Raw genomic sequence first — 16461 nt, forward strand, 5'->3', positions numbered from 1 at the left:
TAGTATTGATTGTCCTGATAAACGTTCCTACAAAGATGGGCTATGGTCCATCAATAAACAGCCTGCCGCCATCTTTCCTCCACATTGCTACCAAGAGCGTTAACGTGGGAGTGATAGGGTGGGCATAAAGAAGGGCTTTCCTTCCATGTGCAACAGACAGACTTTCTAACTCCAAATCCAACTGGTTACTATAGCTTATCACTTCTCAAACATGTTGTGCAATATTACTCTTATTTAATTTATTTTTTTTATTTTTTTTGAGAATTTCATACATGGGTATTATGTTTGCATCCTTTCCAGACCCCTCTCTTTTTCCTGATTTCTCTCATGTCCTATTGATTTCCTCTTTAATTCATGATCTCGTCTTCCATTATTATTGTTTCACACACACACACACACACACACACACACACACACACACACACTCTACCTCAACATTAATTGAATGTTGCTTCCTACAGGACAATTTTAGTATTGCTTGACGTGTACAAAGGTTTAGGATGTCTTCCTGGGATCAGACAAACTGTCAGGACTCTAGTCCCTGGAGGAAACTGATTCTTACTCTCTGCATCATTCTTTTCCACTCTTACAGCTAATTACAGCCCACCCGCAAATTGTTGGCCTTTTCAACTTCCTCTTTCTGTTGTGGTAGGCCTTTCTCTTCTTTAGCCTCTTCACACTTTAATTCATTTACAAATATTTTTAAAGTTAATATTCCCTTAAAGCCTCCCTACAATCTACAATGTCTGCTTAAAATTTTCAAAAGCTTTATCATACAAACCTCTGTCCTTGATATGATATTCAGTATCTTCCCATAATTTAGTGTTGTTTTATTTGGAAACAAATATGCTAATGATTAATGTTGGGATACCTTATTCTAGTCAAATGGTCCCACGATTGTCTATACTTAAGTCATATTTTTCCACTCTTGAGCCTTTTTTCTACAGCCCCCTAAACCTATGGGTCTGTTTCTCCGTGAAATGTGATCTCTAAGTGCACAAGCGAACGCACAACTCCACTAACCTGTGTTCTCTGAAGTGTCCCTGGTCTTTCCATTTGGGTAATATGTCCTGAAAGTTAATATTTGTTCACATTTTTTGATGTTCCCATTTATTCCCTATTTTCATATACATATAATTCTCCTAAATAGCTACATCTGAACTTGCACTTCTGTTCTCTTTTTATGCTTATCTACATATGACAGTAGTAAGTGCTTAATTCCATGATACAGTGTGTGATGATTAACAGTGTTGTCTGAGCAAGAGTTAGCTTTATATCCTTAAGTTGTTTAGCATACTACTTAGTTCATAAGGTTGTTGAATTTATAAACAAATTGCTTAATAGTTGACAATTATGTATGCTTCATGAATTCACAGAAACTTTCTAGAGGACTCTAATTTTTTCTCATCTGAACCTCCATTTTACAAGGTAATATCTGGGCTGGGTCTTGGAGGTGTAGTCCTATAAGGCAGCTATTAAAGCATTGAGGCTGGAGGATCACAAGCACCAGGCCTGAGCACCTTAGCAACTGTGATTCAGTTCTTGCGTGGTACCTGGTGTCTGGAAAACCTTCCAACCAGCAGGCCAATCTAGAGAGGAACAGAGACACAAACACACACATACACACACACACACATACACAGAGACAGAGAGAGAGAGAGAGAGACAGAGAGAGAGAGACAGAGACAGAGACAGAGACAGAGAGACAGAGAGAGACAGAGGGACAGAGACAGACAGAGAGAGACAGAGTGAGAAATTATTCCATGAAATAATCTCTTAGATGTTTGTGCTGTGTTGAGATAAAGCAATCTTAGTTTCAAATTAGTAATCTACAGAACAATTTAATTTTACACTAAAAATAGTAAAATGATAAGAAATAGGAAGATTTCACAACTCCATTTGGTACGTTAGGATTGTGAATTCTCATAAAACACAGATTTTCATTGTTAGAGGTAAAGTTGTTATTTTGTTATACCCAGCTGTGTATACAAGCATTTATGTTGAAACTCTGAAGGCAACTGCTCATTACTTTACCTTTTACTTATTTAATAAAAGTTCCAACAATATATTTCTTATCATACTTTCCCTTCCCACAGTCCTTCCCAGATATCTGCCCTACTCATTTGACTTCTTGGATTCTAAAAAAAAGAACAAGAAACATGCACACATACACACACACACACACACACACACACACACACACACACACACACACCTCAAACCATAAAATACAGAATTATTACAAACAATAATATACAAGCAAAAGACCAGTAAGACCAAATCCAACAAAACAAACAAACAAACAAACAAACAAGCACCACCCCCCAAAGCAATATAAGATGACCAAAAAGTTTTTTAAAAAATCATGGGTTTATTTGTGTTGACCATCTGTGGCTATGGGCCTGGTCTTAAGTGTAGTCTATATGCACAATAAGACGCCACTGACTCAAACTGATTTTTCCTTTGCAAGAAGTTGCCAATTGGAGATGACATCTTGGATAGTGATATGAAATCACGTCCATTTGCATTCTCAGCCCAGGGATCCCGCCTGGATTAGACTGTCCTGCCCCTGGTCTCTGTGAGCTCTGACATGGCTCAGTCAGTCTGTCTCTGTGAACTCAGAAATGCCTTAGTCCTGGTTTGTCTGGATGTCCATGTCTCCCTGGTGTCTTCTGTCCTCTCTGACTCTTAACATCTTCCAACGTCCTCTTCTCCATAGCTGCCTGAGATCTGAGGGAAGGGGTTTGATGGCATCATCTCATTTAGGACTAAGTGCTCCAAAGTCTCTCACTTTTTACACTTTGTGAGCTACGTGTCTCTGTATTGTCTCTCATGTCCTACAAGGTTCCTTCCTCTGGTGAAGGCTGAGCAAGACACTGGGCTGAGTCCCAGGTAGAGTGTTTCATGCATTTCAGTATGATTATTTTATCTTACAGTTGGTTAAATTTATTAAATCGTCTTTTGTCTAGATTCCATAGTTGATTAAAAGTTTTGAGAAAGATAATTCTGAAGAGATTTTATTAAATTTTAATTTAGGCCAACACTAAAACACTTCTAAATTTAGTGCCCATAAAAAACACCTGAGTTTTATTAGAAAAACGAGAAAGATATAGAATGCAGATTACAAAACTGAATGCCTATTTACAGATTCTGAGTAACCGTATGTGCTCTAGGAGCTCATGTGTGGAGTCAATAGCCAGTTGTGATTAGGTTTTGTATTTTCCTAACAAAAATGTGCATGCTAGTGTGTTCGCATGTACACAGATACACCACACACACACACACACACACACACACAGTATTTTGATATTTTAAAACCTAGATTTATACAATGGAAATAGCTAAGTGGGCCATTTTCCAGCACACATCATACTTTACAGGTGCTGTCTCTTAACAATTTTATGTTAGTAAGCAACATGGTGATTTCCCTTATGGTGAGTACATTTAATTCATTAAGGCTATTAATACTCCCTACTTCTGTATGCATTTACAGTTTCAAAAAAATTGCTCCTTTTTCAATATAGTTCAATTTTTAGCCATAAACTGTTCGATAAATTTTCATTCATTAATCTATTGATTAATATGAAGTAGAAGAAAGCTGTTTCATAAGTTGCTGGTAATGAATTTGTATTTAATCAAATGTTATAGTTTTAATATAAGATATACTTTAAATGCTTATGTGTTGAGAACTTGGTCTGCAGTTGGTGGAATTATTATGGGCATTTATGGAAAATCTAGACTGTGGGGCCTACCCTCAGGAAGTAAGCCTCTAGGGGTGGGTCTTTGTGAGTAGAGCCTCTTCCTATTACATTCGCTGTTTCCTGGAACCAGTTTGGTAAAGAATGACCCCTATCATGTTTCCACCATTATGATGCTCTGTCCAAGTGTATAGGACAACAGCAACAACAGTAGCAGCAGCAGCAGCAGCAGCAGCAGCAGCAGCAGCAGCAGCAGCAGCAAAAACAAAGGCCAAAATAAAAGAACAACAACAAAACTCTACCACAGACTGAACCTTCGAAATCAAAACCAACAATATCTTTCCTTTTTTAAGTTGTTCTCTTGGGTGTTTTGGTTAGAGCTACACAAAAAATAACCAATACACCAAAGGTCCCAGACTCTACAGACATTTGAAAATAATAAGAATGTGTAAGAGATATACTATCTCTGTAATCTACAGTGCTTTGTCTCCAGTGTTGCAGGGAAACAAGAGGATTTTCAGTGGGGGTGCATATGCTGGGCATCCCTCCTGCAGGGGGATGTGTTTCAGGAGGGATTTTTTTCCTTTGGAGTAGTGGTTGTTCTTCTGAACAGATACCATTTTGTTAGTGTGGACTTTACTCTGGAATCAGACAAGTCTACTTTCTTGTCATGGGTTATCATGTGTGCTCTGCATAATAAAGAAAAGTGATTTAACTACTGTGGGTCTCATTTCTTCATCTGTATATTGAGAAAATCAATGACACCTACTTCAGTAGATTGTTATGAATGCTGTAATATTACATATGTGCACTAATTTGCCTATTTCTTGACCCACATCATGTTCTTAAATATATTATTAGTATAATTGTATTCTTGTGTTTATTTACAACTTAAAATCTACTATAAAGTTAAATTATAAGGTTTAGTAATACTAAACTAAGATTTTTATCTATGTGTATTAAATATATGAAAAAGTATAATTTGGTGAATTAAATTTATTGAATTTTAAGTATTTCTTTTATGCAATATTCAGTAATGTTTTGTATTTAAAATAAGCAAAGTATAGCATACATATAATACAGTAAGTTATAATTCTTAAAAAATGCTTTTAAGCCTGTGACATTTGATAGTTTATGAAAGAACCATAATGTGTAGTCTCTTCTCATAATATTTGGAACTGCATGTTTAAATATATTAAATAACCTATAATATTATTTTGCCACATTGACTTGATACATTTCTTTAAAGGTATTTCTTTAAAAGATTGAATTTTATATGTTAAGCATAATCTAGCATTTGCAAGACTAAATGTACCCCTGGTGCAATAGTGGTATGAATGGTAGTTCACCAATCCTTTTTTTTATTAGACTTTCACAAGAAGAAATGCATGCCTCTTATGATAAACTTGGCCAAGAGCTAGTGGTTGGGGAATCAAAGACCATAGGGAAAATTTGTGTGCTAAATAGCTGTGTGTGTTGTCAAAGTGCTTCCTAATTGCTGATGTTTATGTCCATATTGGTTCAGTCTTGTTAGAGAAGCTTCTTAACGTAGCAGTTAGCAGTTAATGCTAGCTCATAGTGGGTCAAGATGCTGAAATTGAAGGTAACATCTTTAGCCCTAAATGGACTGTCTCTGTCACTTCCTCAAGGCTCAAGGAGGTACAGCAGAAAGGATGCAAGAACCAGAGGATGGAGAGATGTGCAGAAAATAGATGTCTGACACCTAAACATTATAGATCTTTTACATGCATGAATTCAGTGCAGTTTTGCTTAACTGTAGAAGACCCAAGCAGAAATGGATCAGGCAACATTTCATTATGGGTGGGGAATGGGTGTGTGAGATCCCACCCTTCTTCAGGCACTATGAATAGTTAATGATTGCAGATGGGAGTGTCTGTGCAGCTTCAAAGATATCTTCTGCTGGAGGATGTAATTGAGGACTGCCTGAGAGACCAAAGATTCCTGACACAGACAATGCCAACCAATCAGGAAGTGCTGTTTAGAAGAGATGCTTTCTTTGGACCAATGGGGTGTGGGTGGACGGTATTAAAGGACATTGCAGTAGTGTTCAGATGAGCTCGCTGCTGCTGCTGCTGCTGCTGCTGCTGCTGCTGCTGCTGCTGCTGCATTTCTCACCTGTTCCTGGATTCTGTGTCATTGACTCTGGGCAACTTCTGGCAACCTTACCTCCAATCCCCAAGGGCAGGTACGGTCATTTCAGGGCACAGGCAGCAGGGGAAGACATGGCTGTTTTTCTTTAGTGGTGTAGTCAAAGATTAATTTCCTGTGTTCCAGTAAATAACCTTTTACCCACAGTTCTATAAACCATTCCAATTAAACCCAGTTCTTCACATACAAAAAGACTTAAGAAAACATGAGGGGAACATATCTGTAAGAAGAAGGTTTTCAGTGGAAGAGGGAGATGAGTTAGGCAGGGGGATGGGAGACGAAATTGGCTAACATTCATTACCAACATGTTTGAAACTATCAAAAATAATATTAATTTACCAGTTAATTATAAATGGTCTAGCATAGCATTGTGATTCATGTCTCAGTTCCTGGGGCTGTATATGTGAGCACACAGCAAGACGACACATGAGTCCTTAACTCTGTTGTTCAGAAAACATGCAATCTGATGAATGAGGAATGGTGACCACAGAAACTGCTATTCTGTATTCTGTATTCTCCCTATATTCTGTTGGTGGAAATGTAAAAAGGGCAAGTCTCCTCGGCAAGTAGTCTGCTAGTTTCCCAAAGTAGTAAATATGGGGTTGGAACATTCAACTGTATACATTACACACTTGAATTTATGCCATGAGAACGAAATATGTAGCTTTGTGAAACTTTTTACATAAATGCTCATAGAAGTATTATTGAAAATGTCCCAAGATGAAATCAATGTATGACTGGCAATTCATATACTGGAGTATTACTCAGCAATGTATATGAATGGTGATACCTACTACCATATAGATAAACCTTATACAATTCTAAATGTATAAGATACCATTCACAAGATATCATGATCTAATTTACATATATAATTCTGAATATACAAATGTATAGATTACATAGCACTAAGTATAGAGGTTGGTGGGAAGAAATGGGGAATATTGTTTTTTATTAACATAGAGTTTCTTGTGTGTGACAGGGAGATAGGGAATGAAACAAATCTAAATATATATGGCAATGCATAAAGAGATGCATAATACCTGTTAATATATATGCAAATAAAAATTAACAAAGTATATTTCATTTTGATGTTGTTTGTAGTATTCTTAAATATTTTAAATCATCAACTGGGATGTTTGAAAAGGGAAGAATATACTAGACTATTCTATCTCAATCAAATGTCATATAAAATGATCTACTGATCTTCTAGTCCACAAATGTTTGAATTCATTTCTTAAATAAGAACCTCATGAATATGTTCAGGTTTCAAGTTAAAATCAGTAGAAGTAGGCATTTTCATGTGTTCACGTAAATCATCAAAGTGTACATGTGCTCCCTGAAGAAACATGCTAACTCACTGAGCTTAAATTATAACCAAGTTTAATTCATTCCAGGTTCATTCTCATCAAAGAATCAGCCGACCAAAATGTCAAAATAAACATTTAACTACTAAGTGAACAAATTAAACTTCTTTATGATTTAATTGCACCAGTGAGTATTTCTTTTTGGAATGTGTTTCTGCTTTGATACATTTCAATACACATCATGAATTATGTTGAAGGGTGGCATTTCAGCATGTGTGTGAGTATGTATATACATATGTATTTTCAAACGGCATTGAAATGTTATTTAAAATATATATGCATGTGTACATGTGATCATTCCAATTTCTATGTTTATGTGGGTGTATTCAATACAGAACGGCACATTCCCAGAAGACCCATGCAGAGTATTCATTTTGTGAGAGGTGTATTTGCCAACTAGTTTCAGGCATTAGCTGAAATAAGTCTCTGCCTCTGCCTTTCTCCACTCTATCAACACAAACATTTGATAATGTTTATCCATCATGTGATACAGCCATAGTGTTCACGGGTGTATATTTTGATTATACTGCATTTTTGCACTACTGGGACTATTCTGAAGTATTTTAGAGTTCGACTTTACAGTGCTTTGTGGTTAGAAGCTGCAGAGGCACAGCAATCATCACTGCAAAGGAACATTGATAAAAACAAAACTGAACAGAACCCCGCCCAAATGTTTCCTATTCTTTCACACTGCAGCACAACATTTTCCTGCTAGTTTGTTTATTTCCCATCCAATTATTTGTACAGTGCTAATGTCAAATGTAAGGTCTGGAGGAATGTCTCTGTGATTAAATGTGCATACTTTCAGAGGCCCCAACTTTTTTTTTATTCGATATAATTTTTTATTTACATTTCAAATGATTTCCCCTTTTCTAGCCCCCCACTCCCCGAAAGTTCCATAAGCCCCTTTCTCTTCCCCTGTCCTCCCACCAACTTTTATTCTCATCATTCAAGGTGAACAGCTTATATTTTCCCATAATAGCACCTCCAGGTTATTGGATGCCCCTTGTCTCCTTGGGCATATACACTCATGTGCACATATCCCAATCCCATAGACATACAAATAAAAAAGAAGAAAAATTAAAGCTTGTTTTTCTACTTTGTTGATAATCTGATGAGATATGAAGATGTCCCTTTCTAAAATTCATTTTGCCTCCAAGAATTTTTTTTTAATATTTCCTTGACAAATTCACATAGTCATTCTGTTATCTCTATATTTTTGGCACTCATTTTAGATTCAGTTATCTCTGTATGTTTATTAAGCCAGTTGAAGCTGGTTTGAAGATGTACATCACCTCTAACAGGTGTAAGATGCACACCACTTACAGTTATGTGAAACCATTATTTGTAGCTTTACCTTCATTACTTCTGCTGGAGCTTCTCCCTTTCCCTGACCACCATAGATGTTAAGTGGTATTTGTTATAATTACTCACTTGCCATAAATGTAAATGTGTGTGTGTGTGTGTGTGTGTGTGTATCTGTGTGTACATGCATTCATGCCTGTGGGAACATTCCCTTATCGTTAGGCAGGACACATAATTTTAAGGATGAAATGGCAGCATATACCTATGAATTGAAGTGTTGTATCCAGGAAGGATTTTAAATAGTATTTAACTAGAAATGTAGTGACAGCTTTGTTCTGCTTAATAGGAACATGACTTGAGTGGGAAGTACTTATTAGAAAATAAACGTTCATTTTCAAAATGGGATGCAGAGTATTCTTACCTGAGCATGCTGAAACTACAGATGGGCTGTCTGGAAGGAAATATCCTGTTCTTCAGCACAGATCATTTCCAGACCCTGTTTGAGATGCCCGACTTCTATGGAAGATTTCGTATTTGTTGAATTGTCATCACCACAAAGAAAAATTCCTTATGTATGCCAACAAATGACAAGAAGAGTACAGTAGGGAACGAGGGCAGAAGCAGGGTACTGGTGACATGGCTTCGTCAGCAGAGGTGCTTGCTCATAGCCTTGATGCTTTGATTCTATCCATGGATATAATAAACTTGCAAGAGAAGTGACTCGCGATAGTTTTTCTATGACTCTCTCTCTCTCTCTCTCTCTCTCTCTCTCTCTCTCTCTCTCTCACACACACACACACACACACACACACACACACACACACACACTTATATATAACTGAAGTTATCCTACACAGAAGATATTGCTCCTCCTAGAAACCACATGTTGCCAAATATAAAGCACAGTGCAAAGAGTGGAATGTCTCCCCTCAAGGTTTAAGTCAGTGGTGTCCTAGGGACCCCATACACAGCACAGTCTATTGCCACTGAATTTGGCTATCTACCAGAGCTTGGTAATGAGATTCTACTGTTAAAGCTTCTCTATACTTTAGCCAAAGGACATGGAGAAATCAAGGTGGGACTTACTAGGAAGCTTCCTCCCTCCTGGCTAGCTTCCATAAAACTGGCAGTGCTACAGTCTGTGAATGAAAAAAAAAATTATCAGCAATTTTACACAGCTTTGAATTCTGTGGCCTACAACATTGTCTGTTATGCAAAAATATTCTATAGATGCAGTAGTGACACTGACATTAGAGGCTCAGCCACTAAACATATGGAAGAGAGGATATCAAGCCTCCAATAGAAATTAATCTTTGAACATTCATATGGAATGATCATACTGTCACATTTTTCTAGATAGAACTAGGACCCAGGGAATTCTATACGCCATTTTGATTTCATGTTGCTGTGTCAGTCATATTTATCTATGATCTTTTTGTTTTTATAAAGAAGCAACACTTGTGAATCAATATCTGGCTTTAATTGCACATATTTCTGGTTCCCAGTGTAGCAAATTAGGAAAACATGAACTCCTAACTGCGCTGTATTATCTGGCTAGAATATCTCTCCTCTACACTCGATCTTGATGCGCTTTCTACTCATGAACTCATGCACTTACTTCTTCTTCTGTGAAGTCTTCTCAACATTCCAGCAAAATTACCTTGTCCTCCATTAGAAATCCTTGATGTATTGTATAGAATTCTTTTATAGCAGTTATCCAGATATATTTACAGCAGGATCCAGATATAGAGCTCTCAGTTCCTTCTCCAGCTCTAGTTCTGCCTGTGTGCTTGCCCTGCTTCCCACCATGCTGATAATGGACTAAACTTCTAAAACAATATACAAATGTTTTCTTCTTTAGGAGTTGCTGTGGTCATGGTGTCTCTTCCCCCAAAATAGAACACTAAGACAGTGTGTGTGTGTGTGTGTGTGTGTGTGTGTGTGTGTGTGTGTGTTTTGTAACATTTGCTTGGACCTGAACTTTGTTGCATGCATATGAAACCAATACATCATATATGTGGATTTTCTAGTTTGAGAATGTGACATGATTAAATTGTTCAGATTTGTCTAATCCACTTACAACTGACTAGGAAATGTCACATGTAATGGTTGATATTTTTTGTCAACTTGACTAGGTTAAAAGGCTTTAAGAATGGTGAAACATTTCTCTGTGTGCACTTCTCAAGAGGTCTGATTTATGCAATTCTGGGTTTAGGAGAAAGACTCTTTTGGGATGTAGGTAGCTCTACATGTAGGTGACAGTTGATAGTCAAATGGACGGAAGGTATAGGAAGGCAGAGTGAGTGCAACTCTGAATCCTGTTTTTCTGAGTGAGTGTGTGTAGGCTACAGAATTCTGCATGGAGATCATGGGAGACTATATGTTCCTTAACCTTTCAATGTGAACTTAACATCCATGATCATTCAAGCAGTATTCATGACTTTGTTTCTTTGATAGGGACTGTTGAAACATCTAGTTTTTTGCATTGGGCAACTGCTATGTTCTCTGCCTCTAAGTACAGATGGCTTCTACTGACCTACCCAATACCTATCATGTAGGTCAATCAAATAAATCCCTTTCTTACACTTATGGCCTATTAATTCTGTTTTTTTTTTTTTGAAGAACCCATATTAGTACAACCACTAAATGTCTAATGATTCATCTAGTAATACTTCTTGATGTCTTTAACTTTCCTGTACTTTTGACATGAATCATTCCAAAGGAAATAACAGGGTGATTAGTAATATCTTACGACTGTCACATTGCATAAAGTTGTAGATTTTATTTAGCTCCAGAGGAGGTATAAGAAAAAACCTGAAGACTGAGATAAGGGAAAGTAAGCCAGTGAGGTGATACAGGCTCTGGTGAGAAAGGCTGGATCTGAGACTGACGGAGCAGAAGGTCAAAGTAAATTTAGAGCCAAAGTTGACATCTAGTGCTTGAGCAGAAGATCCTGAAGCGAGGTAGTGGCACCCAGTGCTTTACATGTTGCTCTCATTATTTTCTGTTCTAACCACGCAACTACGATCATTTGCCATTTGGCCTTTGAACATTACTTTTGTTATTTGTCTGCTCAGTTCATTTTGGTTGCCTGCTGTATACCAGGACCTGTTTTATATTATTGTACATGTAGATATACTCCTTAGTCTTGTGGGATAGTCTAGGAGTGGTAGCCATGAAAGGTAGACATGGTGAGGTGAACATGAAATACAACAATATTGCTCCCTGCTCTTCTTCCTCAGTTCTGTTCACCATTCTTGTGCAAACTTAAGAACTTTCTGGCCAGAAAGAAGAGAAAATGACTATAAACAGAATCAGATTTATCAAGTTCATGCTTTAGGGTTTTACTGCTGGGAACAGAAATACCATGACCACAGAAAGTCTTATAAGGCCAATGTTTAATTGGGGCTGGCTTATAGGGTAGGAAGTTCTATCAATTATCATAAAGGTGAAATCATGGCAGCATCTGGGTAGGAATGGTGCAGGAGGAGCTGAGAGTTCTACATCTTCTTCTGAAGGGTTCCAGAACATGCCCTTCTAAACAGCAAGGACTAGGGTATTAAAGCCAACACACACAGTGACATACCTACTCCAACAAGGCCACATCTCCTTAATAGTGCCACTCCCTGGTCCATGCATATATAGACCATCCCAGTTCATAAAACTCAAAAACAAAACAAAACAAAACAATCAACTCTTCTTTCCCTAAAAATGTAAAGTGAGTGAATCTTCTGTGCTCTCTTGGTTTTGAGTGACACAGGCTGGAAGGATAAGTGGTGTAACGTGTTTGTAATGGTCTGTTCTGGAGACAGGGCAAGGGGCCAGGGACTTGTCTGCCTCCAGGGAGTTAGTGCATCCTGTGGATGTGGGAGGAAATCATGGTCTTGTGTTTCTCATGCAGGATTAGACCCTCAAAGAAATTTGATTGAGAAAGTGGTGTAAGGTGTTAAAAAATCTCACTGCTTAGTTTTTTACAATGGCTTAGCAGAAGCCCAGGGATAAATTGTTATTCTGAAGTTTGAGCATTAAAAGCAAGGTTTTGGGCAAGAAGAGTTACTTCTCTCACTGTGCTGTCCCTTAGTTCCTTAGCCTCACTTTGCATTAGCAGCTCTTGTGTTAGAATCGAAGCTCATCCAGACAGATCACACCAGGCCAGTACAGTTCCAGTTCCATGACAGAGAGGTTTATTGTAGGGTTAAAGGGTAAAGGGGTACAAGGAAGACAAAGAGGGAAAGAGAGAGCACAGGTCAGGAGGGTATGCTTTTTATTTGGGCTGTGATATAGCTGCTCGCAGGTAAAGGTAGGAGGTGAACCAGGTGGAGGCTGGGAATGCATGGTGATTGTCAAGGCAACAGATGTGTGGGTCTCTGTCGCCTATGGTAACACCATCATTGCTGGATTTAGAGGTGACCTGCAATGGTAAATCCGGTTTCTGGCTATAAAGCTAGTTCTAGATGCCAACAGCTCTACCTCAACTGAAGCCTTGTTGAGCAAGATACACTTCATCACCCACTAAATGTGACCTTTAATTCTTACCATAATATAAAAATTACTGGCACAGGGTAATCCATTTATGTGAGAAAGTCATTGGATTTTCTTCAGAGCCACCCTGCGACAGTTTTGATAGCCCAGGGGCCATTGTGTTTAAATAATTAATGAATTGGAGTTCAACTGGCGAGCATAGAGTCCAGATACAGGAATTGGTACATGCTGGTCCCCAGAGACAGATCAAACAGGATGGAGCAAAAGGTGCTACAGAATCAGTTGAAAGGTCACAACAGTCTTTCTGTTGGGGAGGATGAAATACTGTATTTTTATGTTCTGCAATACTATGCACTTTGGATTTTTCCAGATCTTTAGTTTGATATTAATTATGCGGCCCTGCATCAGTTTAACGTTGCTTACTAATTCCTGCCTCTGATGTACTTTATCTGCCACTTATAATTATTTCTAAATTGGAAATTGAACTTACATTTATCATATGTGAAGCCTCGTCATATATTCAATCTAAACAGAGACTGATTTCTCACAATTATTGCTAGTCAACCAGTCACCAAATATTTATTGATTGTCTAAAGGAGGGATTAACAAACTTGGCCTATTTTCCAGTGCTGACCTGTTGACTTTTGCATGATATGCAATCCACAAGAACTATTTTTTAAGTTTTGAAATGATTGAGAAGATAAAGGACAATATTACTCTTCAACATACACAATTATTTGAAATACAGATTCTAGTGCAACTATATTGAAATATAGTATTTAATGACACTGCGACTGATTGGCATTGAAAAAGTAGAGTTATTAGTTGCTAAAGAAATTGCATGACCTGTAGAAGTCTAAAGTACTGAGTATCTGCACTTTATAGATGAAAACAATCTAGCTATATTACGTGACCTGAGTGTGAGGAGAAATGTATTCTTGTATCTATGTATGGAGAGAATACTGGCAGATTCCTTGCCCTATAAGGGCTGCCAAGGCAGTGCTGGGAAGCCAAGATACAAGTAGAAAACAAAGAGGACAGAAGCAATGGCTCAGTCATTAACAGCACACACTGCTCTTATAGAGGATTGGAGTTGTATTCCTAGTATTACCATGAGCAGGTCTTTGATAACCTGTTTCTCCAACTCTAGGTGTTCTGATGTCCTTCTCTGGCCTCTGTGGACATTGCCCTGATCAAAAACCACACACACACACACACACACACACACACACACTCACATGTACACACACACTATACACACCCACTCACACACACACATACACACACATCCATATACACATACACACACATATACATACACAAACACATACACACACAAATAAAAATAATTTTTCAAAAGTTAGAAAAAGGGAAACAAGGGAGAGACACAACTCACACTGGAATAATTTGATACACATAGGGGATCTAAAGATATTTCTGAAAAATTCACAGTACAATTATTTTTTCTCAGGAAAAAAACTTATTTTTCTCTTTCATATCTTTCTCATGCTATGCAGAGGGCTTTTTAATTTTATTTTTTAAACGTACCTTTAGCGAGTGGGAAGGCGGTGGCTATGCATATACTCATAGATGCTGTTGCTCCCACTGACTGAGCTACTTAAAAAAAAAAAAAAAACCAAACCTTTAATATTGACATTCACAGAAAAGGGAAGTCCCAGGCACATTGTTTGGATGAGCCTCATTCTGAGATTCATTTGGAATGAAACTGAATAAAACAAATAGTGCTAATGAATGATAGGGCTATCAATAGTTCAGTCACAACAACTCTAGTGTGTTAGAATTAATTTGGATAGCCAATATGAACATGCTTTTAAAAACATTCCTGGTTAATAATAATAATAATAATAATAATAATTTTCCTAGTAGAGAAGTGTGATTAAAATGGCCTTTGAATCACAGAGACTTGGATTTGATATCCTACATATTCATTTCTTGCATGTCCATAAGAAAATGATCATTTTAAAATACTCCCTTACTTTTTAAAGAGAAGAGAACAAGTGATCTGTATTTTATGAGACTCTTGGGAGGTGAGCTTTCAAGGTTGTGGTCACTCTTAGTGTCTATCAGTCATTGCTATTAACAAAACTTGTCTTTAGAAGAGACAAAAAATGTAATATCACATACATGATCATTATATATTATATATCGCAAACCTCATTTAGACCCCAATAAGGACATCCTGCATAAAGATCACTGAAGCTGACTGATCATAAAAGTCATCTCTAAGTGTCTTAGAAATGCAGATCTTTGACTCCCACTCTTATGTATTAGAAAGAGGCATTGAGGGAAGCTATGTACATCTGCATGAGAAACAACAGCAGACCCTACCCCACACCCAGGTCTGGAAACCACTAAACTCAACAAACACACGAAACTGCTGTGCTCCAAAGAAAACCTCTTTCTGGTACACAATCTAAGCAAAACAAATGAAGGTATCCTTCATAAGTTAACATTTTATAAAACATAAAGTTGGGTGGTTCATGTATGTCTATAAGGCGAGCGGCCCGTTGTGTATTCTATACTGCTGTCTGATTAAAACCAGAATCAGCCTTCCACTATGTTTTACCATGGAACTTCCTTTTAGTTAGGATTGAGATTTCGTTTTTACTTTTTTCTCAAGTGTTCTGTTTTTACTTCATCAAAGCATCGCCATCTCATTCCACTTTAGACACAAGCCCTCATGTTTGCTAGACTGGAGCTGAGAGCAGTCTTATTGAGAAGAGAGAAACATTTAGAATAATAGGAGTTGTTATATGCACAGTAACAAATGAAATACATCTTTGGTAAATAACTCCCACCAGAAATCTTATATTCCAGGCGTCTATGCATATACCTTCATATAACAACTTTTGCGTTCGTAAAACATTCATTGAAGGCAGCTCTGCAGTTTTATAGAAAAACAACGTGCCAGGGATGCGAGAATCTTGCCAGTTCTGTGAAAAATGACACCAATTAAAGCTTAAATTGCTTGTTTTCTCATAAGGTACATATTTTCATAACTTTGAAATCAAATAATTGCTGCTTTTATATTAAATACAATAAAACAAAAAGGATGCTAGTTTAGAGGAACTGCTACAAGCATTTTAATATAATTTTCCCACCATTTAAAGTCACAAAATATGGAAAACAAGTCAAGTATGCAAAGTTCCAAGGAGATAGAGAAACTCCTTCAGATTATTGCATCATTTGTCTTTTGTGTCAGGAGATATGTGTATGATTTCATTGTTTGATTAAATGCCAAAAAAGGCACATTGCTCTTATCTAACTGATTACAGATTTTATTCATATGAAAAAGTATGTTAATGCTTTACCATTAGGAGTCTTATTTTTTCTCTTTTCCATTTTCATTTCGAAACATGCAATTTCTAAAAAAAAAAAAAAAACATAAAAACAAAACAAAACAAAAAACTTTAACTTCA

The 16461-nt window shown here is 37.2% G+C and overlaps 1 long non-coding RNA gene across 1 annotated transcript in view; it reads left to right on the top strand.

The window, feature by feature from the left end:
* The first annotated feature begins 5780 nt into the window (after positions 1-5780).
* LOC127685342 (uncharacterized) overlaps positions 5781-16461 on the top strand; it is a 163562-nt gene continuing 152881 nt past the window's right edge. Inside the window, exon 1 of the long non-coding RNA XR_007977844.1 lies at positions 5781-5904. This is a non-coding gene — a long non-coding RNA (uncharacterized LOC127685342). The remainder of the gene's footprint in view (positions 5905-16461) is intronic.

Source organism: Apodemus sylvaticus, chromosome 5, assembly GCF_947179515.1.
Source record: "Apodemus sylvaticus chromosome 5, mApoSyl1.1, whole genome shotgun sequence".
Taxonomy (NCBI): Eukaryota; Metazoa; Chordata; class Mammalia; order Rodentia; family Muridae; genus Apodemus; species Apodemus sylvaticus.